General features: G+C 44.9%; 1 pseudogene; it reads left to right on the top strand.

Annotated features, from left to right (window-relative positions):
- LOC141099692 (uncharacterized) overlaps positions 1-23,787 on the top strand; it is a 100,215-nt pseudogene that overhangs the window by 26,581 nt on the left and 49,847 nt on the right.

Raw genomic sequence — 23,787 nt, 5'->3', positions numbered from 1 at the left:
ATTTTGTAAATACCTCATGCTGCCTATACTGCCTGTGAGCGGTGTTATCGCTGGCCGCTCACAGGCAGCACCTAACCCAGCGCTGACGTCACAAGCCTGGCAGCCAGCGCAGAAGGAGGAAGATGGACCCCCGGCTTCTGGCAGCACTTGTCAGGACGTCAGCGGAAGCAAGAGCCGACTGCAGCCAGGGATCATGTGCTGCCTGTGAGCGGCCAGCTCACAGTCAGAGGCAGAGCAAGCCCCGCTGCGTCCAGGCGTTTGGGGCTGATGACTTCTCTGCAGCAGGGAGCTTTGAAGGAGAGCGCGCTCATCCTGGATTGGGTGGGTGACCTTCCTTCCCCCTCTCCTCCACAGACTGCAGAAGAGCGGTCACATGACTCACTCCCTGCACTCTGATACATGTGCAGTACAAACGCCAGCCCTGACAGTAGCGTAGCTCCGGGTGGGCCCCCTCAGAACACAGGGCCCGAGGCGACCACCCCCTCTGCAGCTCCAGTAGCTACGCTACTGCGTGTAATGAATATCTCCTGCAGTATTGCTAACGCCGATTCCAGTGTCGGTAATGAGACGAGAATTAGCGTTATGGAAGATGAGTCTATGAGGAACGTGTTCAGCTGCCGACTCCGAGGAGGAAACTGCTTGTTGTCTGTGGCCTAAATATATAGGTTTTATTAGTAGATGTCAGGGGAGAAAACTAAACCCTGTAAGATAATAAATCTCCTCATATGTTTCCCTTATTATCTCCAGTAATTGTATTATTACACAGGATTCTTATGGTGTTACATCGGATCATCTTCTTCTCATTCAGGTCTCTACAATATCGGATCCTCTCAGTGAAGATCTTCTACAGAAGAGAATTTTCCTGATTTACCCATCAAGGATGGATATGGACAGAGACAAGATGGCGGAGAGGATGTTACACCTCACCCTAGAGATCCTCTTCCGTCTCACTGGAGAGGTGAGAGATTCTGATGACGTCACATTACATCATTCTTATCTGTGGGAATAACAGATGGACAGAACTGGAGAGGTGAGGACTCTGGAAATGTCTGTAGTGAGATTTATTAATGTGTCTCTCCATAACCAGGATTACACAGTGGTGAAGAAGACCTCTAGTGATCGCCGTCAGGACCCTGTGTCTGAGGGATGGCGAAGACCCCTGAGCCCAATCACAGGGCCTCCACCTCACCCCCTGATCCATGAGGACATCAATGACCAGAAAATCCTAGAACTCATCTACAAGATGATTGAGCTGCTGACTGGAGAGGTGACACTGCTGGGAATGCTGGGACATTATACAGTAACACTATGAAGGGATCGGGGATGACGGTATCATTGTATGTGTCAGGTTCCTATAAGGTGTCAGGATGTCGCTGTCTATTTCTCCATGGAAGAGTGGGAGTATTTAGGACACAGAGATCAGTAAAAGAACATCATAATGGAGGTTCCCCAGCCCCTCACATCTCCAGGTAATAGACAGGACTAAATACACGCGGCCTATAATTATCTGTATGTAGAGAATGAATTCAGTCCCTGTATGTGTTTCCTCCAGATCTATCCAGTAAGAGGACAACACCAGAGAGATGTCCCCGTCCTCTTCTTCCACAGGACTGTAACCAAGAAGATCCCAGTGCTCCTCAGGATCATCAGGTAGATGGAGAGACGGTGTCAGGAGATCTCCCCTATGATGTGTAGGCGGCTGTGAAGGTCTTGTGCTCAGTCTTGTTTTATCCACCAGTATTATATGTTTTATACTTGTGTAATGAGAACGGTGGAGATGGCAGGATTAGAGCTGATCATAGATGGGACTTCTCCATCTGTCTGTGACTTTTACAATATTTGTTTCAGGGTGAAGATCTGACCCATATTAATACTACAGAGACATATGTGAGGGGTGATGAGTGGTGTAAAGAGGAGATTCCCACATATGACTACCCAGGTGAGTAGTAACCACTGAATGCAGAGAAGTCACAGATTCCTCTCAGTCACCGGCTGTGGCTGCTTTATCGGTGGTGTAGTCCGGCCGTATTACCATGATCACCATTTTGCCTCTAGACCACAACATTCTCCTCCACCCAAAATGGTTGAAATGTTATCTGGCATTGAAAGCCCTTTTCTATAGAACTTACAACCTGGTAGATCCACCTACCCCCTGGTATTAGAAGACGCTGACCGTTACCTGCCCAGATCTGTAACTATAAAGCCAAATGACAGCGTACGTAGAATGTGCTGACAAGATAAAAAATCACTTGAAGAAAAGTATTATGCTGGGCCTGTAAGAGAAAGCGGAGGGTAATGATGCTGTTGGCTTCCTAGATCCCTGAGATCTTATCGGATGAATCTTCTCTCCCTTCTGTGCTGCTGAATGTCTCATGGTCCCTACAAGACCAGGTCCAGTCTTTCTGGCCAAACTTCTCTTTTATGAGCGACAACAGTAAATGTGCAGTGAGGCCAAGTGTGAATTTCTGTACAATAACAGCAGAGTTTCCCTTTTTCCTGAGTTTTTAAGTTTGTATTAAAACTACCGTTTTTTTCGGACTGTGTGAAGCACTGTTTTCCTTCAAAAATGTGGAGGAAAATGGGGGGTGCATCTTATAGTCCAGATGTACCTGCTTTGGATGTGGTGGGGGGTGGGGGAACGGCATCCGTGGAGCAGCAGGTCACAGGAGGCTGGAGCCAGTGGCTGCGGCTAACTCCTGTTCCCGCTGCTAAAGAGAAATGAATATTCACTGCATTACACACCCATGGGCTTGGAGGGCAATGAATATTCATTTCTCTTTAATAATAGTGTCTTGATATGATTAGCCCCCAACCCCGGTCCTGGTATGCATGGCCCCATCAGAAAACAATAGAAAAAAAAACCTTTACACTTACCTACCCCGCGTTCCCTCGCAGCGTCCTGCTCTGGTGCCAGCAACTGTTATATGCTTGTAAGCAGCACATGGCAGGGACGCCATGCGCTGCTCACAAGCAAAGCACAGCTGCCAGGACTGTGCACACAAAGGGCAGTGAGTATTCATTTCCCTTCAGTAGCGCGCAGTGTCAGCCACCGGCTTCCTGCTGCTACCGGCGGTCACGTGTGCCGCTACTTAAGAGAAATGAATATTCATGAATACTCACTGTTCTCAGTGCTGATTACAAGCATAAAGCAGTTGCTGGCACCAGAGCAGGAGGCTGTGAAGGGAACACCGGGTAGGTAAGTGTAGTGATTTGGGTTTTTTATTGTTTTCTGATGGGGCCATGCATACCAGGATAGGAATGGGGGTGGGGGCTTCTTATAAGGATGGGGCCCTGCATACCAGGACGAGATGGGGCCCTGCATACTAGGACGAGATGGGGGTCCCTGCATACCAGGATAGGGATGGGACCATGCTTACTAGGATGAGATGGTGCCATGCATACCAGGATAGGGATGAGGGGGCCATGTATATCTGAATAGGGATGAGGGGACCATATATACCTGGATAGGGGATATTAAGTACAGAATTGACCACATTTTTTGCTTCAGTTTTTTTCCTAATTTTTTCAACTGCCCCTATCATTGTTTTTCTGATTTCATATTTTTTTTAAATTTGATTCCCTCCATATTAACAAAGTGCTGCATTGTGCAAATGTGAAGAGTGTTATAAACAAAGTGCTCTAGTGCCAAAGGTGGTATACAGAAACCAGTGCCACAATCGCTGTGTGATAAAGTGCTAATAGTGCAGACACATCATGGGGCATATAACTACAATGTGCCTGTAATAAGTATCCGGTACAAAGTGCTGCAGTGCAAAATTAAAGAAGGATGAAGTGCATGGGTTTGTATCACCGAGATAAACAGTGTGCTGCCAGGGTCCCATGTGCCTGATACTTATTACAGGTCTGCTGCTGCCCGTCGCCGCTGCCCAGGGTGTCCGAGGCCACCACTGCCTGGGATTTCGGCTGCTGCTGTCCGCTGCCGCTGCCCGGGATGTCCGCCGCTGCGGGGGGCTCTGTCGACATTTCTTGAAAGACCAGAGCCCCCTGGAAGTTCCATAGTTTCAGCCTGTGCATGTGGACTCCAGTAAAATGGCCGCCTACGCAGATGGAGATCCCAGCATGGAGATCTCAGGAGATGAGATCTCAGCACTGAAATCTCATCTCCCGAGATTTTCGTCTGCGCTTGCGCCACCTCCCGGCGGCCATGTTACTGGAGTCCACCGCACAGGAGGAAACCACAGAACTCCCGGGGGGTTCTGGCCTTTCACAAAATGTCGGCAGAGCCCCCCCGCAGCAGCGGACATCACGGGCGGACGCGGACTCCCCAGGCAGCAGCAGCGGACATCCCAGGCAACGGCGGCGGGTAACAGCAGCGCGGCGGCAGCGGACAACCCCTCATCCCAGCCTGCAGCTACTTACAGGTAAGTGGTTACCGGTATATCCGCATTGTAAGACACACCCCCATTTCCCCCACAAATTTGGGGGAAAAAAAGTGTGTCTCACAAAGCGAAAAATACGATAACTTGGCACTCAACTTAAGGCGTCCATGTATAGTAGAAATGTTTTTATTTGTGCAGTCCGTAAAATAACCTTTCGGCCTACATGGCCTTCCTCAGTCTGACTGCTTAAAATTATTGTGGTAAATATGGAGAACAAACGTGGATCCCCACTGTTGTAAGAAGCACAATGGTGAGCTATTCAGCTCCCAACGTTACAGCCTACATGGCCTTCCTCAGTCTGCGATTAAATGATAAATAAAAGCTTACAATGACTATGTCCTGCTTACAATGTATGGAAAATCGAAGATGTAGTATAATTTACAAAAAAGATAATGAAATACATTTACATAGTAAGAGATAATTGTACAGAAAAAAATAAAATAATATGTATGGAGAACCAGATGGGAAGACTGAAAGGAAAGAAAATAATGGATAATGAACCTAATAAATAATAATAATAATTTTATTTCTATAGCGCCGACATATTCCACAGCACTTTACATTTCAGAGGGGACTTGCACAGACGATAGACATTACAGCATAGCAATAATCACATAGATTATAACAAATACCAAGAGGAAAGAGGGCCCTGCTCGCAAGCTTACAGTCTATGAGGAAAGAGGTAGACACGAAAGGTGGGTGGTAAGAGTTGCCCTGATTGTAAGGACCAGCCATAATGTTAAGTGTGTAACAGTACAGACACAGAGGACTAATGGATGCATAAAGCATGTGGGGACATGATACGGGGAACCTGGTTATGGTAAAACTTTTGACTGTGCCGCACAGGGATAGATTAGGTTAGTGTGTTGAGGCGATAGGCCAATCTGAATAAATGCGTTTTCAGGGCACGTTTAAAATTGTAGGGATTGGGGACTAATCGTATTGACCTGGGAAGTGCATTCCAAAGAATTGGTGCAGCACATGTATAGTCTTGGAGACGGGAGTGGGAGAATCTGATTGTTGAGGATGCTAACCTCAGGTCATCAGCAGAACGGAGGACACGGGTATGGTGGTAGGCTGAGACGATAGAAGAGATGTAGGGTGGTGCTGAGCCATGGAGAGCTTTTTGGGTGAGTGTACTAAGTTTGTACTGGATTCTGGAGTGGATGGGTAGTCAGTGTAATGACTGGCACAAGGTAGAGGCATCGGTGTAATGATTGGCGAGGAATATGATCTTGGCTGCAGCATTCAAGACAGATTGGAGGGGGGAGAGTTTGGTAAGAGGGAGACCGATTAGAAGAGAGTTACAATAGTTCAGACGAGAATGAATAAGAGAAACAGTAAGAGTTTTTGTGGAGTCGAAGGTAAGAAAAGGTTGAATTCTAGAAATGTTTTTGAGGTGCAGATAACAAGAGCGAGCCAGTGATCGGATGTGGGGGGCGAATGAAAGCTTGGAGTCAAGTATGACCCCAAGACAGCAGGCATGTTGCTGGGGAGTAATAGTGGAACCACACACAGAAATGGCAATGTCGGGTATAGGTGCATTAGTGGAGAGAGAAAACACAAGGAGTTCAGTCTTTGACAGGTTCAGTTTCAGATATAGTGAGGACATGATGTTAGACACAGTGTTTAGACAATCGCTGGTGTTTTCTAAAAAGGCAGGCATGATGTCAGGAAAGGAAGCATATAATTGGGTTTCATCAGCATAGAGATGGTAGTGAAAACCAAATCTACTGATTGTTTGACCAATAGGGGCAGTATACAAAGAGAAGAGGAGGGGGCCTAGAACCAATCCTTGAGGAACCCCAACAGTAAGGGTAAGATGAGAGGAGGAGGAACCAGCAAAAGATACAGTAAAGGAGCGATCAGAGAGATAGGAGGAGAACCAGGAGAGAACGGTGTCCTTGATGCCGATGGAGCGGAGCATAGTGAGGAGGAGCTGATGATCCACAGTGTCGAACGCTGCAGAAAGATCCAAGAGAATTAGCATGGAGTAATGACCATTAGATTTAGCGTTAGTAGACCATTAGAGACTTTAGTGAGGGCAGTTTCAGTAGAGTGTAAAGAGCGGAAACCGGATTGGAGAGGGTCGAGTAGAGAGTTATCAGAGAGATAGTGGATAAGATGGGAGTGGACCAGGCGTTCCAGGGGTTTAGAGATGAAGGGAGGATTAGAGACAGGTCTATAGTGAGCAGCACAGTTTTGGTCGAGGGATGGTTTTTTAAGTAATGGCTGTATGATGTCATGCTTAAATGAGGAAGGAAAGATACCGGAAGAGAGAGAGGTTAAATATTTTAGATAGGTGAGAGGTGACAGCAGGGGAAAGGGACTGGAGATGTGACGGAATTGGGTCATTGATGCAAGTGCTTGGGCGAGAAGATGCAAGGAGCCTACTTACTTCTTCTTTGACTGTTTCAAAATCAGAGAGTGAGCTAGATGCAGTGGGGGAGGGAGGACAGTGCATGGTATGAGGTGATTGGGAGATAATTTCCTGTCGGATATGGTCAATTTTTTCTTTGAAGTAATTGGCCAGATCGTCAGCTCAAAGCTCTGTGGTTGGGGCCTGCACTCTTGGGTTGAGTAGAGAATGAAAAGAGACGTTTTGGGTTATTGGACAGTGAGGTGATGAGGGTGTTGAAATAGGTTTGTTTGGAGAGGTGAAGGGCAGTGTTGTATGTTCGAAGCATAAACTTATAATGGATGAAATCTTCTGGTAGATTGGATTTTCTCCACAGACGTTCGGCACACCTGGAGCACCGCTGCAGGAAACGTGTTTGCAGGGTGTGCCAGGGTTGTTGACGTCTGTGTCGTGTTGTTCTGTATATAGGTGAAATTTCATCCAGGGCACTTTGAAGTGTTTCATTGTAATAGGGGCCAATGATGACTGCAAGTTCTTCATAAGTTTCTGGGTGGCCTGTATGTTTCTGTAAGTGTGGACAGTGAGGGTGACCTGAGTGGGATGGCAGTTCTTGATAGAGAATGAAAGAAGGTTATGGTCAGAGAGTGGGAGAGGGGAGTTTGCAAAATCATCCACTGCACAAAGCCAAGAGAAGACCAAGTGTTGGGAGTTTCCGTCTTCATGCGTTGGAGAGTTAGTATGCTCCAAGAGGCCGAAAGAGGAGGTTAGAGATAAAAGGTGAGAAGCAGATGGGGAGAGGGAAAGAGCAATGGGGATGTTGAAATCGCCCATGATGAGGGTGGGGATGTCACAGGAGAGAAAATGTGGAAGCCAGGTGGCAAAATGATCCAGGAACTGTTGGGAGGGGCCGGGAGGACGATACACCACCGCCTCTCACATGGAGAAGGGGGTGTAGAGTCTGACGGCCTGGACCTCAAAATAAGGGAAGACAAGTGAGGGTGCTTGAGGGATAACCTGAAAGGTACATTTTGGTGATAGAAGCAGACCAATGCCTACACCTGCTCCATTGTCTGATCTTGGGGTATGAGAAAAGTCTAGTCCCCCATATGAAAGAGCAGCAGCAGTGGTAGTGTCTGCTGGATTCAAGTTTCAGTAAGAGCCAGAAGAAAGTCATGGATGAAGGAGAGTTTGTAACACAGAGAGAATTCCAAAGGGCACAATTAAGCGACAGAAGGCATGCAGGGAACATTAATAAGATTAGAGGGGTTTCTGAGTGTAGCAGTTGGGGGGTTTGACTTACTATAACATGAGGGGCCGGGGTTGGGAGAGATGTCCCCTGCGACTAGGAGGAGGATAGAAAGAGTGAGCAGATGGTTAAGTGATTTGTGAGAGTGTCTCTGATTGTTGAATGGTGGGACTGACTGGATCTGTGCAATGTAGCAGTGTGAAGAGAGCATGAGTGCTGTACAAAGGAAAGGACTGAGGGGCCGATATGGATAGAGTGTAAAGAGTTAGCGCCAGGGCGGTGGATGTGTATAAATGCAGCGGCCAGGATATAAATTATACAAATGCATATGGTATACAGTATATTTGTTGTAATCCAAATATACATGGATAAGATGTATATAAATGTCTTAACTGTCTCCTGCCCTGTCTAACTGCCATGTTATAACTGACTCATACTTTGATCAAATGTACTTCGATTAAATGTGCATAAATGCCTCCCCCAAGCTACGTCTGAATATATAGCAGTCTGATGCTTAGTTCTGTTTTTTTTTGTTTTTTTTTTTTTGCTCTGCTCGTTAACAATCAAACTAAACTAGGACAGCAGGGCCCAGTAAATGTAGTGGTCAGATAAACCAGTGTCCTGGCCTACATGCATCATAAACCATGACTGCTTAAAATTATTGTGGTAAATATGGAGAACAAACGTGGATCCCCACTGGAATATAATATAAGCTCACGTAAGTATGCTAAGTAAAAAATAGGATACACATAAAGGAGAAACTAGAGATATAATAAATTACCTGTTGTTAGAAGCACAATGGTGAGCTATCCAGCTCCCTGGTATAGTAGAATGCTGTATATTAATTCAGTGTGGCATATGGCAGAACTTTGTGAGGCCAATAGTACTAAGATCAAAAAATAATTAGAGATCAGACCAGGAGGTGATTAGTTCGTGGTAATTAGGCTGGTTTCACACTTGCGTTTTTTTCGCGGTATTTTAGCGCTAAATAGCGCATGCGTTTTTTTTCCTATACTTTGCATGGGATGCGCTTATGTGCGCATACACATGCGTTTGTACGCGTTTTTCCGCGCATGCGTTTTTTTGCGGTATGCGCTCGGGCGCACAAAATGCATCCTGTTGCATTTTTTGGGCATTCGACTTGCCTCAAAAAAATGCATGCGCGCGCAATGCGTTTTTTTACAGCAAGACACCCATTATAAGTCTATGGGTGCGCATATGTGCACATTGGCATGCTTATGTATGCGTTTTTTTGCACATGCGTTTTTTTTGTTGACCATGGAATTTAGGGGTTTGGGTTAGAGTTAGGGTTAGTTAAGGGGGTTTAGGGTTAGGGTTAGGGTCAGGGTCAGGGTTAGGGTTAGGGTTAGGGTCAGGGTCAGGGTTAGTTAGGGTTTAGGGTTTGGGTTAGGGTTAAGTATGGTTTGGTTAAGGGTTAGGGTCAGGTTTAGGGTTAGGGTCAGGTTTAGGGTTAGGGTCAGGTTCAGGGTTAGGGTCAGGGTTAGGGTTAGGGTTAGGGTTAGGGTTAGGTTTAGGGTCAGGGTTAGGGTTAGTTAGGGTTTAGGGCTTGGGTTAGGGTTAAGTATGGTTTGGTTAAGGGTTAGGGTCAGGGTTAGGGTTAGGGTCAGGGTCAGGGTTAAGGTCAGGGTTAGGGTTAGGGTTAGGGTCAGGGTCAGGGTTAGGGTCAGGGTTAGGGTTAGGGTTAGGTTTAGGGTCAGGGTTAGGGTTAGTTAGGGTTTAGGGTTTGGGTTAGGGTTAAGTATGGTTTGGTTAAGGGTTAGGGTCAGGGTTAGGGTTAGGGTTAGGGTCAGGGTTAGGGTTAGTAAAGTCATGGTTTGGGTTAGTGTGAGGGGCCACCTAATGTTTGGAAAAAACGCAAACGCAGTAAAAACGCACTAAAAACGCATACAAACGCATAAAAATGCTTGAAAAAAACGCAGCAGTTGTATGCTTTTGTATGCGTTTTTTCAATGCGTTTTTTTGCGGGAAAAACGCGCTGCAAAAAAAAGCAAGTGTGAAATTAGCCTTAAAGTGGTATTATAAGGATACCTGATGTGTTAAGAGCGAGGCTTGTAGTAACGCTCCCTGTTGGGATTCTATATAGAAGAACATTACAAGGTGAGTATAGGGTTAAACACGTATATATAAAAAAGCGAATAGAGGAGCGTTTATACCTGTAATTATAGTAGATTCCGTACATTAGCTCTTTGTGAACCTAAAGAGAAATGTATCAGAACGTTATAATTCCACTGATACATGTGTGAGACATATAGGTTATATGGGCATAATAATCTATGAAATTCTTACCATGGGTGGTCAGTGGTGACGGGTGTCAGGCTGAACACGGTTTCCACCACTTGTCACGTCGCAATGTGGAGTCTGAATGCCGGAGGCTAAATAGGAAAGGGGCGGGACTGGAATTACTTGTGTCCTGAGCAACTAAAGCGGAAGTGATGTCGGCGTGTGTTCCAAGCACCGGAAGACCCATTGCTTGCGTTCCACAGACAGCAAGTAGTTCTGTGTGCACTACACGTTTCACAAGTGAGAGGGGAGTCGAAAATAAGCTTGTATCTATTAAAATAGCCAGGTTGTGCCCACTAACACTGCGTATTGTATTAAATGAAGCAAATGATAGATGTCAGTGTAAGGCCTCTTTCACACATCCGGTTTTTGGAATCCGGCACGATGTGGCGACATTTTTAATAACCGGATCCAGCACCGGATCCAGTTTTGTCCCATAAGCTTTCATGGTCGCCTCATCGTGCCGGATGGTTATGCGTCATGTCCGGTTGTTGCCGGACACGGCAAAAATTAGCCGTCCGGCATCTGCAAAAAACGTTCTCTGCAACGTTTTTTGTCAGTGCCGGACCGGATTTTTCCACAGCGCATGCCCGGACTCTGTGAATGTTAACCCCACAAGTGCCCGGCGAGAGAGAGAGATCTCTTTGTCACCCGGACACTTGTGAGAGATCTCTCGCCGGGCACTTGTGGGGTTAACCCTCACAGTGTCTGGGTGAGAGAGCGAGATCTCTCTGTGGGGTTAACCCCACAAGTGCCCGGCAAGAGAGAGAGATTCTCTCACCTGGACACTGAGTGTTAACCCCACATGTCTGTCTCTCTCTCCACCCCTCTCTCCCCTCCCCTCCCTTTCAGCAGCTGTCTCTCTCAGCGGCTGCCTCTGTCCACCGGTGTATATGTTCCTCCTGCGGCTCCTTTAAATCACGTCCGAGCCGTATCAGACGCCGCACACACATCCGGTGTCACCGCTGCAGGCCGGATCCGGCGGCCCGGCTTTTCGCCGCACGCCGCCAGACCCCACACCGGATGTGTGAAAGTAGCCTAAGGTGAGCATATTAGTTTATGGTGAAATGGTATGCAGGGCCGGTTTTAGGCAAAGTGAGGCCCTAGGCAAAGTTTAAAATGGGGCCCCAAATGCTGACATATTGCACATCACACAGAAGTATTTCGATTGTAGTTACATGCGCTGAGTTCAGGCCGCTAAATGATCGACAAAATTGAAGAAGTCGTTCAACTCTTGTTTCCCGGCCTCTTTCCACCGTCAGAGAAAGAATGATGGGAACAGAACGATCACTAATGGATCACTAAGGGTGTGTGCACACGTTGCGGTTTTTGCTGCGAATCCGCAGCGGATTTGGTCCTGCGGATCCGCAGCAGTTTCCATGCAGTTTACAGTACCATGTAATCCTATGGAAAACCAAATCCGTCATGCACATGCTGCGGAAAATTCCGTGCAGATTTGCTGTGGTTTATTTTCTGCAGCGTGTTACTTCTTTTTTGCGGAACCGCAGCTGCAGAGTACGTTCTGGGACATACAAATCAATCAATCTCTCATCCGCACTGCCAAACCTCACTAGAGCCTGCATCAAATCCGCTGTACACATGCTAGGAATCCGCAGGAAAAATGCATGTGCTTTACCCTGCGGTTTCTGCCAAGAGATATGGATTCTCTGCAGAAAAAGCCGCAGACTAATCCGCAATGTGTGCACACACCTACAGATCACCATACAGTATCATGTTATCAGCAGCACATCTACAGTTTACACCCCATAGTCCTCCATATAATATAATCTGCCCCATAGTCCTCCATATAGTATAATACACTCCTCAGTCCTCCATGTAGGATAATACACTCCTTATAGCCATCCATATAATAAAATACACTGCTCAGTCCTCCATATAAAATAAAAAAAATAAATCTTTATTTTTATATAGCGCTAACATATTCCGCAGCGCTTTACAGTTTGCACACATCATCATCACTGTCCCCGATGGGGCTCACAATCTAAATTCCCTATTAGTATGTCTTTAGAATGTGGGAGGAAACCGGAGTGCCCGGAGGAAACCCACGCAAACACGGGGAGAACATACAAACTCCTTGCAGATGTTGTCCTTGGTGGGATTCGAACCCAGGACCCCAGCACTGCAAGGCTGCAGTGCTAACCACTGAGCCACCGTGCCGCCTCCATATAGTATAATACACTCCCCATAGTCCTCCATATAGTATAATACACTCCTCAGTCCTCCATGTAGTATAATACACTCCTTATAGCCCTCCATATAATAAAATACACTGCTCAGTCCTCCATATAGTATAATACACTCCCCATAGTCCTCCATATAGTATAATACACTCCTCAGTCCTCCATATAGTATAATACACTCCTCATAGCCCTCCATATATTAAAATACACTGCTCAGTCCTCCATATAGTATAATACACTCCTCATAGTTCTCCATATAGTATAATGCACCGCCATAGTCACCCATATAGTACAATTCGCTTCCCATAGCATAATGCACCCCATAGTTCTTCATATAATCTATTCCCCATAGTCCTCGATACAGTATAATGCAGCCCACATATAGTATAATGCAGCCACCCAATACAGCATAATGCAGCCACCCCACAGAGTATAATGAGCCCCACCATACAATATAATGTAACCCCCATAGAATATAATGCAGCCCCCCTCTTATAGTATAATGCAGCCACCCCTTAGAGAATAATGCAGCTACCCCAGAGTATAATGCAGCCACTCCACAGAATATAATGTATCCCCCCATAGAATATAATGCAGCCCCTCCCCCCATATAGTATAATGCAGCCCCTCCATAGAATATATGGCAACCCCCTCATAGGATATAATGCAGCCCCTTATATAACATAATGTAGCTCCACCATAGAATACAATGCAGCCCTCCTCATATAGCATAATGCAGCCCCCATCGAATATAATAATTATAATACAGCCCCCATAGAATATAATGTAGCCCCAAATAGAATATAATACAGCCCACCTCCCCATAGAATATAATGTAGCCCCCCATATTATATAACACAGCCTCCCCCTATAGAATATAATGTAAAATGTACCCCCATGGTATATAACACAGCTGCATAGTATATAGCCCAGCACCACATGGTATATAGCCCAGCACCACATGTTATACAGCCCAGCCCACCATGGGATACAGCACAGCATGGTATATAGCCCACCATGGTATAATACAGCCCAGCATGTTATACAGGCTGTATACCATGCTGGGCTGTATACTATGGTGGGCTGCATAATACAGCCCAGCATGATATACAGCCCACCAAGGTATAATACAGCCCAGCATGGTATAATGCAGCCCAGCATGGTATATATCCCCCCAGATTGGTATAATACAGCCCAGCATGGTATATAGCCCCCCCAGAAAGGAATAGTACAGCCCAGTATGGTATAATACAGCCCAGCATGGTATATAGCCCCCCCAGCATGGTATAATACAGCCGGGCATGGTATATAGCCCCCCAGCATGGTATAATACAGCCGGGCATGGTATATAGCCCCCCAGCATGGTATGATACAGCCCAGCATAGAATATAGCCCCCCCCAGCATGGTATGATACAGCCCAGCATGGTATATAGCCCCCCCAGCATGGTATGATACAGCCCAGCATTGTATATAGCCCCCCCCAGCATGGTATGATACATCCCAGTATGGTATATAGCCCCCCAGTATGGCATGATACAGCCCAGCATGGTATACAGCTCCCCCAGCATGGTATGATACAGCCCAGCATGGTATATAGCCCCCCCAGCTTGGTATATAACCTCCCAGGATGGTGTAATACAGCCCAGCATGGTATATAATCCCCCCAGCATGGTATGATACAGCCCAGCATGGTATATAGCCCCCTCAGCATGGTATATAGCCTCCCAGGATGGTGTAATACAGCCCAGCACGGTATATAGCCCCCTCAGCATGGTATATACCACCCCAGCATGGTAAATAGCCCCCCAGCATGGTATAATACAGCCGAGCATGGTATATAGCCCCCCCAGCATGGTATGATACAGCCCAGCATGGTATATAGCCCCCCCAGCATAATATATAGCCTCCCAGGATGGTGTAATACAGCCCAGCATGGTATATAGCCCCCCCAGCATGGTATATACCACCCCAGCATGGTATATAGCCCCCCAGCATGGTATAATACAGCCGAGCATGGTATATAGCCCCCCCAACATGGTATGATACAGCCCAGCATGGTATATAGCCCCCCCAGCATGGTATGATACAGCCCAGCATGGTATATAGCCCCCCCAGTATGGTATAATACAGCCCAGCATGGTATATAGCCCCCCCAGCATGGTATGTTACAGCCCAGCATAGTATATAGCCCCCCCAGCATGGTATGATACAGCCCAGCATGGTATATATTCCCCCCAGAGTGGCCCCACAGTCCAGTACTCACACTGATATAAAAAAAAAACACTCCTCACCTTCTCCTCGTGCCCACACTGCTGGCTGCTCCTGTCTCCTCCTGCTCTGTCTGGCACACAGAGCGCGATGACGTCAGAGGCAGAGCGGGGAATGATGGGAGAGGGAAAGTCAGCTGACACTCTCTCCTCCATCACTGCCTCCTTCAGTGCGGCGGCGGGAGGCGGCGCTGGGGGGCAGGCGGACCCCCTGCCTCACAGGGGCCCCATAGCGGCTGTATGATGTGCCGCTGGCTGGGGGCCCCTGGAGGAGCGGGGGCCCTAGGCAGCTGCCTGGTCTGCCTGCCCATAACGCCGGCCCTGATGGTATGGAATTAAGAGGATAAGTGTCCTATTTGACCAATGGTACCACACTTGTTAATGTAAAACATTTATTTTTTGCCCGAGTGTGGACTGAATAAAGTGCTTCCTTTCTGAACATTATCACATTGATGGCATTGAAGACAGGGGTACGTGCCTTTTTGGGGGGTTTGCAGAAGCCCTAATATAACTAAATGACAGAAAACCAGATTAGTAGAAATCCCCATAAAGTGATTCCATTTTATAAATTAATTCACTGAGGGTTATAATCCTAAGGAGGAGTGAATATTTTGACTCCACAGCCACTTTCTGGAAATTAACACGCAGTGGATGTTGGAGAGAGAGTGAAAATTACACATTTGCCATTTTATTACCCAGCACATAGTGCCCAGATTGTGCTCCAGGAGACACCGCAAATTAAGTGGATTCTTCTCACTATAATATTGCTAAATACAGGGATCCTAAATGTTGTTTGCGCACACTGCAAGACTCCGAAGTGAGAGCGGATTTTGCTGGATTGGTTTATAGAAACCTTGTTGCTTTTCAGCAGCCTTTGAGCCACTAATAGTGCGGGAACCTCTGTTTTTCCATTGACAGATGATGGACCTGAGTGGGGACTTGTTTTTTGTGAGATGAGAATTGGTATTATTTTCGCCTACATAACATTGATTGGTTTCTTTTTATTCGATATTTGGGAGGCAGAATGAACAAACAGTTGAACACCGCACACTACTGGTTCATCCAACAAGGTTTTCTATTAGACTGTGAACTGTCATTGACTTGGTAAAAAAAAGATTTTTACATAACTTGCCATTTTTATGAACAGTTTAAGTAGAAATGTTCAAAAATATAAAACTGAAGGATATTTTATTAAAAATGTTTTTGATCTTAGCAGATGAATGTACCAGGAGATCAGAGGGACAGCTGACATCCTCAATTTTTAAATCAGATGATCTTGAGATCCTACAAGATACAACTGAAGTGATTGCTGTTACTCTAGATATATCATCATCCATTCACAGCAAAGATCTGTCATCTGATCCTATGAAACAGGTCCCATCTTCTGATTCATTACTGACTACTAAGGAAAATCAAAGTCACAAAAGAGGCAATAAAAAACAAACTGCTCCTAAAGCAAAGAAGTCATTTTCATGTTCAGAATGTGGGAAATGTTTTAACAAGAAATCACATTTTGTTACACAACAGAGAATTCACACAGGAGCTAAATATTTTTCATGTTCAGAATGTGGGAAATGTTTTACACGTAAATCACAATTGGTTACGCACAAGAGCACTCACACAGGGGAGAAGCCTTTTTCCTGTTCAGAATGTGGGAAATGTTTTGCACTTAAATCACATTTTGTTAATCACCAGAGAACTCACACAGGGGAGAAGCCTTTTTCATGTTCAGAATGTGGGAAATGTTTTAGCAGGAAATCAAATTGTGTTAAGCACCAGAGAACTCACACAGGGGAGAAGCCTTTTTCCTGTTCAGAATGTGGGAAATGTTTTGCACTTAAATCACATTTTGTTAATCACCAGAGAACTCAAACAGGGGAGAAACCTTTTTCCTGTTCAGAATGTGGGAGATGTTTTAACAATAAATCAGATTGTGTTAATCACCAGAGAATCCACACAGGGGAGAAGCCTTTCTCATGTTCAGAATGTGGGAAATGTTTTGCACGTAAATCACATTTTGTTACCCACCTTAGAACTCACACAGGGGAGAAGCCTTTTTCATGTTCAGAATGTGGGAAATGTTTTACCAATAAATCAAATTGTGTTAAGCACCAGAGAATCCACACAGGAGAGAAGCCTTTTTCATGTTTAGAGTGTGGTAAATGTTTTAGCAATAAATCAGGCTGTGTTAAGCACCAGAAAACTCACACAGGGGAGAAACCTTTTTCCTGTTAATGTGGGAAATATTTTAACCAGAAAGCACTTCTTGATCTCCATCAGAGCTGTTACACAGAGAAGCCGCCTTTTTCATTTTCTTAATGTGGGAAATAATTTACTTGGAAATTAACAGTTAATAAACATCAGAGACGTCATATAGGGGAGAAGCCTTTTTTATGTTCATAGTGTTGGAATAGTTTTAACCAAAATTAAATCTTCTTAAATGGGTTGTCTCTTGTCATTCCTCATGTTTGCTGACAAAAGGAGACTATTTAATATTGACCTACTGTATATTCAAGCGAGACTAGACAAAAAAACTAAAATCATGTATCATGTTATCCAAAACAGTCAGAAAACTAGCCACATATTGGCAGATCCCAGACCTCAGACTATATACTTCGGTTGTTTATAAGCCACTCCAGTGTCAAGAATAGATAGTATGAATTTGAATTTACCAAATGGCTGCAATGAAACAAACAGTGAAAAATTTAAAGGGGTCTGAATACTTTCCATACCCACTGTATCAGTAAAAATAACTCCTCTTTATTAGGTAAAGAATAAAAGAATTGCACCATTTTCCGATACCCGTCACGTCTCCATTTTTCATGATCTTGGGTTGGGTGAGGGCTTATGTTTTGTGTGCCGAGCTGAGGATTTTAATGGAAACCATTTTGGTGCAGATACGATCTTTTGATCGCCCTTTATTGCATTTTAATGTAATGTTGCAGCGACCAAAAAAAGTAATTCTGGCGTTTTGACCTTTTTTCTCGCTTAGCGATCGGGTTAATTCTTTTTTTATAGTGATAGATTGGGCGATTCTGAACGCGGCTATAACAAATATGTGTATGTTTGATTGTTTTTGTTTTATTTTGAAAGGGGCAAAAGAGGGGTGACTTGAACTTTTACATTTTTTAAATATTTTTAAAAACTTTTTTTTTACTTTTGGCATTGTGAAGACATTCAGCATTGTATCTTAATTAACCAGATGACTATTTTTTAGCAAACGAAGAATAATAGAATGTTATCTGTATGTTGGCTTTCAAAGTTAAGTGTTGATTTGTAGTTGGTCAAGAAAACAGACTTTTGTTTGTGTAATAGTGACTTTTATTGTGCGCTTATCCTTGATCACTAGTGATGTTTGCTGATATGCTAATTATGCATTGTGCTATGGAGCCAGTTTGTTGACTTCTAAAGCAGAGAGGGAAAAACTATGTAAATAGTTTAAATAATCAAGTAATGCTATAATAATCTCATCTGCATTCTTACCCTTCATGTAAATACTGAGTGAGGGACACTTGTTAAGTCTAAAAATAGGTTACATGCCTCTGTATAAAGAGACTGAGAGAAACAACCAGAGAGAGTCTGCCAAGACATCTATACATCCAAAGGACAAGAGACAGGACAGCAGCCACAACATCATCACAAGGGACACGGATCTATCATTCTATAGGAAACATCCTAGGGGTTTTCAGCCTTGGTTGGAAGAATACAGATCTGCTCCATTGACCATCACTGAACCATGGCTACATTTGGAGAAGCCAGGTTGTGATCCTCGGATCAACTGGCCTTGTACCTTGTATGGACTCAATGGACTGTCATCTTCCAACACTTATTGTTACCTCCTCTTTGAGTGCGGGCCACAGGTGTGGTAGCGACCCTGGAAGATGAAGCCAGGTTGTGATCCTCAGATCAACTGGCCTTGTATGGACAGTCATTTTCCTACGCTTGTCATTACCCCCTGTGTGTGTGGGTGCCACAGCTGGTGTAGTGACCCTGGAAGATCTGAAGTCACAGCAGCTATTATCCCAGCGGGTCAGTGGAAGGGGGAGTGTTGTGAACTCATTTTGTGGTCTGCCTCTGGTTTCTGGTGAGGGAGCTGGTTGTGCTGACAGAGGAGTTGTGAGTTCTTTTTCCGGGCTCCCTCTGGTGGTGGCAGGAGGTAATGAAGGTGATCTAATTAACAGAGACCTGCCACCTGATAATGAGGATAGGACATATGGAGTCACGGACTGGATTTAAGACAGCCGACTCCCTATTCCCATGCTGGTGATTTTTTCCTGCCTCCTGAGGTCTTGGTTTCCAGTTCAGTTCCTGCCTTCTCAAGCTAAGTGTTCTCTGCTAATGTTCACATTTGATTTGGTTTGGTCTATTCAGTTTTTTGTGTGGTCAGCCAGCCCCGGCTGGGGCTGTGCTGAATTTCCATTCTTATGTCACTGTATGTGCCAGTTTGCTTTTTGTCCCTTATTAGATTGGCCTCTTTTTGCTCTGTTCTCAGAATATGCCAGAGTGCTGATATAGTGGGAGAAGTCTAGTGACTTCAGGGTATTTTTTGCTGTCAGAAGTGATGGACATTTTTGCAGTGTTTTTTGGCTTGATTGCAGACAGTATCTTTCCTTTCCTGTCCTTTCTAGTTAGTGTGGGCCCCATTGTTTGCTCAGTCTATTTTCCTACCTGTATTTGTGCTTTCATCTTGTCTCACCATCAATACATGTGTGGGGGCTGTCTATTCCTTTGGGGTCTGCTCTGGGGCAGTTTAGATTTCCCCTTTCTTGCTTTAGGCTTATTTAGCTCTCTGGCTGTGTCGAGGCATCTAGGATCATTGTAGGTACACTCCACGGCTACTGCTAGTTGTGTGGATAGGACCAGGGGTCTGCAATCCGCTTAGTTACCAACCTCTCTGGTTTTCTGTGACTTAGCTTGGTCTTGTTTTCCTCCTCGGTGACCCATTCTTAACAGGGGAGACTCTGTAATGTGCCCCATCTTTGGTATTTTTCTGGGACTGTTCTATGTGTTAGCATACAAATAGATAAACTGCACGGCAGGGAAATCACAGCCGCCACATGTGCTCGGTGCGATACTGCTCAGTAAGCCATGACGCGCTCATGTAACAGGACACTTCAAGGTGCAAACCAAGTAAAGAAAGTGTGGACCCGTAGAAGCGCAAAATGGCCGTCGTCACTCGCATACTCCATCTCCCATTCTCCCTGAGGACATGCTGTGAACTGCTTGATCAATAAAGAACAGACTTTTTACACTGGTGAGTGCCACCTCATCTTTTCTTCGTGTTCTATGTGTTATCTGCCTGTTCTGTGGTACAATAAAGCATTGCCCACACTGTGTTACCCTCACCCTGTGTTGTCTGAGTAGTGTTTTGCCCAAGTTAAAAGGAGAGCGGGAGTTCGGCAGGATGATCCCTGGTCCATGCGGTTTTGGCTAGTGAGTGGAGTTCATAGCATTCCGGCAGTGACAAGCATAGAGGTCTGCTGGAGACTTCTGGTTATCATGCCAACCCATCGGTGACCTATGATCATGTGACGGGGTCACCGATGGCGGGATTTACGGCGTGCTTGCTGGAAGTGCACATTAAATGCCGCTGTCAGAGGCTGTTAGGGCAAATGGCAGATGTGCAATACAGCTGACATGTGCTGGAAAATATGTGGGCTCACTGCCGGAGCCCACATCAAAGGGAGGAAGCACATTTACGCTCGAGGTCAGAAAGGGGTTAAAGGGGATTGTTTTTACAGAGACAGAGTTGGTAATCAATCATGTATACATACAAATAATTACAGAAATACACAGCTTCTAATGGTAAATAGTATAGAGTTACCACAAGAAAATATAATTTGTGTAAACCATGTGTAGATATAAAAATTCAGGCAAATGTCAAATGTAGCTCCAACTAGTGGCCATGTGCAAAAGTGCCATCATAGAGTAACATGTATCCTAAGAGAGCGTCACTATCAAGGTGGGGATGAGATAAGTGCACCGTATTTATTGAGTGTAAGATAAATCCATACATAGATATATGTAACCGGATTGTAGATCTATCACTGGATATCAGTGTATAAGGGGAATAGATCCTGTGCACTTATAGATGAATAGCTTATATAATGAGAGGACACAGAGCAAAGGGTATAAATAGTGAGAGAATAAAGAGCTGACAGCGCATTACATCCCTGGAGTACAGAGAGGAGATATAAAGTGCAGCCAGTGCTATATGGGATATCCCAGGAATACAGCACAGCCCATATAGTGTAAAGGAGGAACCATCCTAACAAGAGATGGAGATTACAGATCCTACAGACGACATGCCGGGAGTGTACAGAGAAAGATGGCAGATTCACCACTATTCCCTCTTACCGGCGTTTCGCCCCGTCAGCTTCCTCAGAGGGTACGGATAAGTGTTTCCAACACACCAAGGTCCTGCACTAATCCAGGCAAGGGGGGTAACTCTGGGGTAAAGTAGGGGTGTTCCTAAAGGAATTGGGGCTGTTCCCCGGTCACATCTTCCCCAGTGAAGCAGGAGGTTCAGGATGAAAACCTGTTGGTAAGACCAAGATGGATAATGCTGCATAGAGCCATCTGGTAGCGATCAGTCAGGTAAAGTGATAGTGAGGGGGGTCCGGAAACAAAACAATGCAGGTGAAAAGAGCCAAATGTGACCCCACCAAGTGACCAGTGAGAGCGCAACTGTGCAACGGGTAAGAAAAGAGAATAAACAGTGATATGGTAAAGATATAAAGAGAAAAGCAGCTTAATAACAGTGATGATAATAAAATCTATGGGAAGTGTTTGTGGTGAAGTGTATACACTCCTAGAAATGTTTCCTCTACAATATAGAGATATAAATGATCAGTATTAGGACGTGTAACAAAGAGGAATCTGTTATTATATAGAGAGAATGTAATGAGCAATAAATGACGGGAATAATCGGGAATGAAATTGTTATTAGTAATATAATGAGATCCCAGCACCTGACACTTCCCGGGATATATGGGCTTATATTAGAATCCCAATTACCAACCGGAAAGATAACAACAAAGGAAAAAGGGCGGAACAAAAAACAAGCCCCAAACACCTCATAACCCACAATGTAAGGGCAGAAAAATACCGGAAATATAAGTGTCTATTCACACTGCAATATTAGTCACCTGTGATCTGTGTCTCTCCCAGAAGAGAAGTCATCACAGCGTCATTCCCCGTAATAACCGTATAGAGGAGGAAATGATGGCGGAGAGAGCGTCCATTGTTAGAATAGTGGGGAGACACAGATGGGGTCCAATGCTCCTGACTGTCCGGATGTCTAGAGGATCGTCACCATCGGAGAGTAAAGTGCAGATCGGCGATCTTGTGACCGGTGTATTATGGGGAAATAAGAAACAAATAAGACACATTGAGATCAGAGAAAACTGTTCTATGTAATAAAGAGTGTAGAGAACGAATTCCACCAAACCCCCTATAGGAAAGGGGAGAAGCTGAGAACTTCATCTACACCATTGGGATGTCAGGGATTTAATCGCCGGATCCATTTAGTCTCTAATTGTGACCAGACCTTTTCCCAGTCGCCCCCTATTGGTAACCAGGACCCTATCGGTGCCAGAGACACGGAGTAAGCTGGAATCACAGGTATGTGTTTTATAGTCAACTCCTCTAAATCAGAAGCCATGAACATAACGCTGACCTGACACAACTAATTTCTAACTTTCCCTGTAAGTGGCAGAAAGACGCAATTAACCCCTTCATGCTGCGGCCCATATTCTTTTTTTTGTTTCCATTTTTCCTTCCCTTCTTCCCAGAGCCATAACTCTTTATCTCTCTGGCCACATAGACATATGAGGCTTGATGTTTGCGGGGCGAGTTGTACTTTTCAATGACTCCCTTAATTTTACCACATAGTGTACTCAAAAACGAGGGAAAAATTCCAAGTGCGGTGAAATTGTGAAAAAAACAATTCTGACATTGTTTTTTGTGAATTGTTTTTGTACATTTTGTGGTATAATTGACCATGTAATATGATTCTCCTCATCACTATGATTACGGCGACACCGAACATGTCCAGTTTTTTATTATTTTAGTGGAGAAAAAAAAATCTGAGGTTTGGAAAGAAACATTTTTGGAGCAGTTTCTCCATTTCCCGAGCCCCGTAACATTGTTATTTTCCTCCGGTGGAGCTGTATGATGGATTATTTTCTGCAGGACGAGATAACGTTTTTATTAGTACAATTGTGATCGCTCGTTACAGCATTTTTTGTGGAATTGTGCCATCCATAAATACGTAATTTTGGCAATTCTCACATTTTTCTATTTCCGGTGTTTACTGATCGGGTTAATTGTTTTTATGTTTTTTACAGAGGGGTAAAAGACACACAGGCCGTGCTGTACAAAAACAACAGATAATGTAACAAAAAAGAACAGCGAGCACCGAAGGAGATAAAAACTGCCAAGATCCTGTTATTAGAGAAGCCGATAAAGGCAATAATGTAGTGTTAATAGCAATGGACAATATAGTAAGGAGCAGAAAGACAGCGATCAGAGAGCAGCACAGAGAAAAACAAGCGCTGATCCCACAAATAACGAGAAGGAACAACTAAGATCTTCTCTGAGATTTCACATAGAGAAGGGACGATTGTCTAATATCAGAGAAACTCTTCCCTGAATTTCCACACAAGCCGCATTGGTGTTATATTCCTAAAGTCCACAAAGACGCAGCGCCCCCACCAGGCCGCCCGATAGTGCGCGGGGTCGGATCAGTAACAGAATCTTTCTCTACATTTATAGACCGGTGTCTGAGACCATTACTGAGAATAGCACCTGCTCACATCAAGGACACCGGAGATTTATAGAGAACTGTGTCCGGTATAGATTGGCAGGAGGGTTATAAATTGGCTTTGATCGACGTCGGGAGCTTGTACGCACGAATTCCACAAATCACAGGACTGGAAGCAATAAAAAATCTATGGAAAACACTGCTGAAACAGATGACTATATTGGATTCATCCTGGAAAGCCTGAATGT

The sequence above is a fragment of the Dendrobates tinctorius genome, unplaced genomic scaffold (genome assembly GCF_039654945.1).
Source record: "Dendrobates tinctorius isolate UK_male_01 unplaced genomic scaffold, ASM3965494v1 ptg000101l, whole genome shotgun sequence".
NCBI classification, from domain to species: domain Eukaryota; kingdom Metazoa; phylum Chordata; class Amphibia; order Anura; family Dendrobatidae; genus Dendrobates; species Dendrobates tinctorius.
The sequence above is the reverse complement of the archived record's forward strand: the minus strand, read 5'-3'. Positions and strand labels throughout refer to the sequence as shown.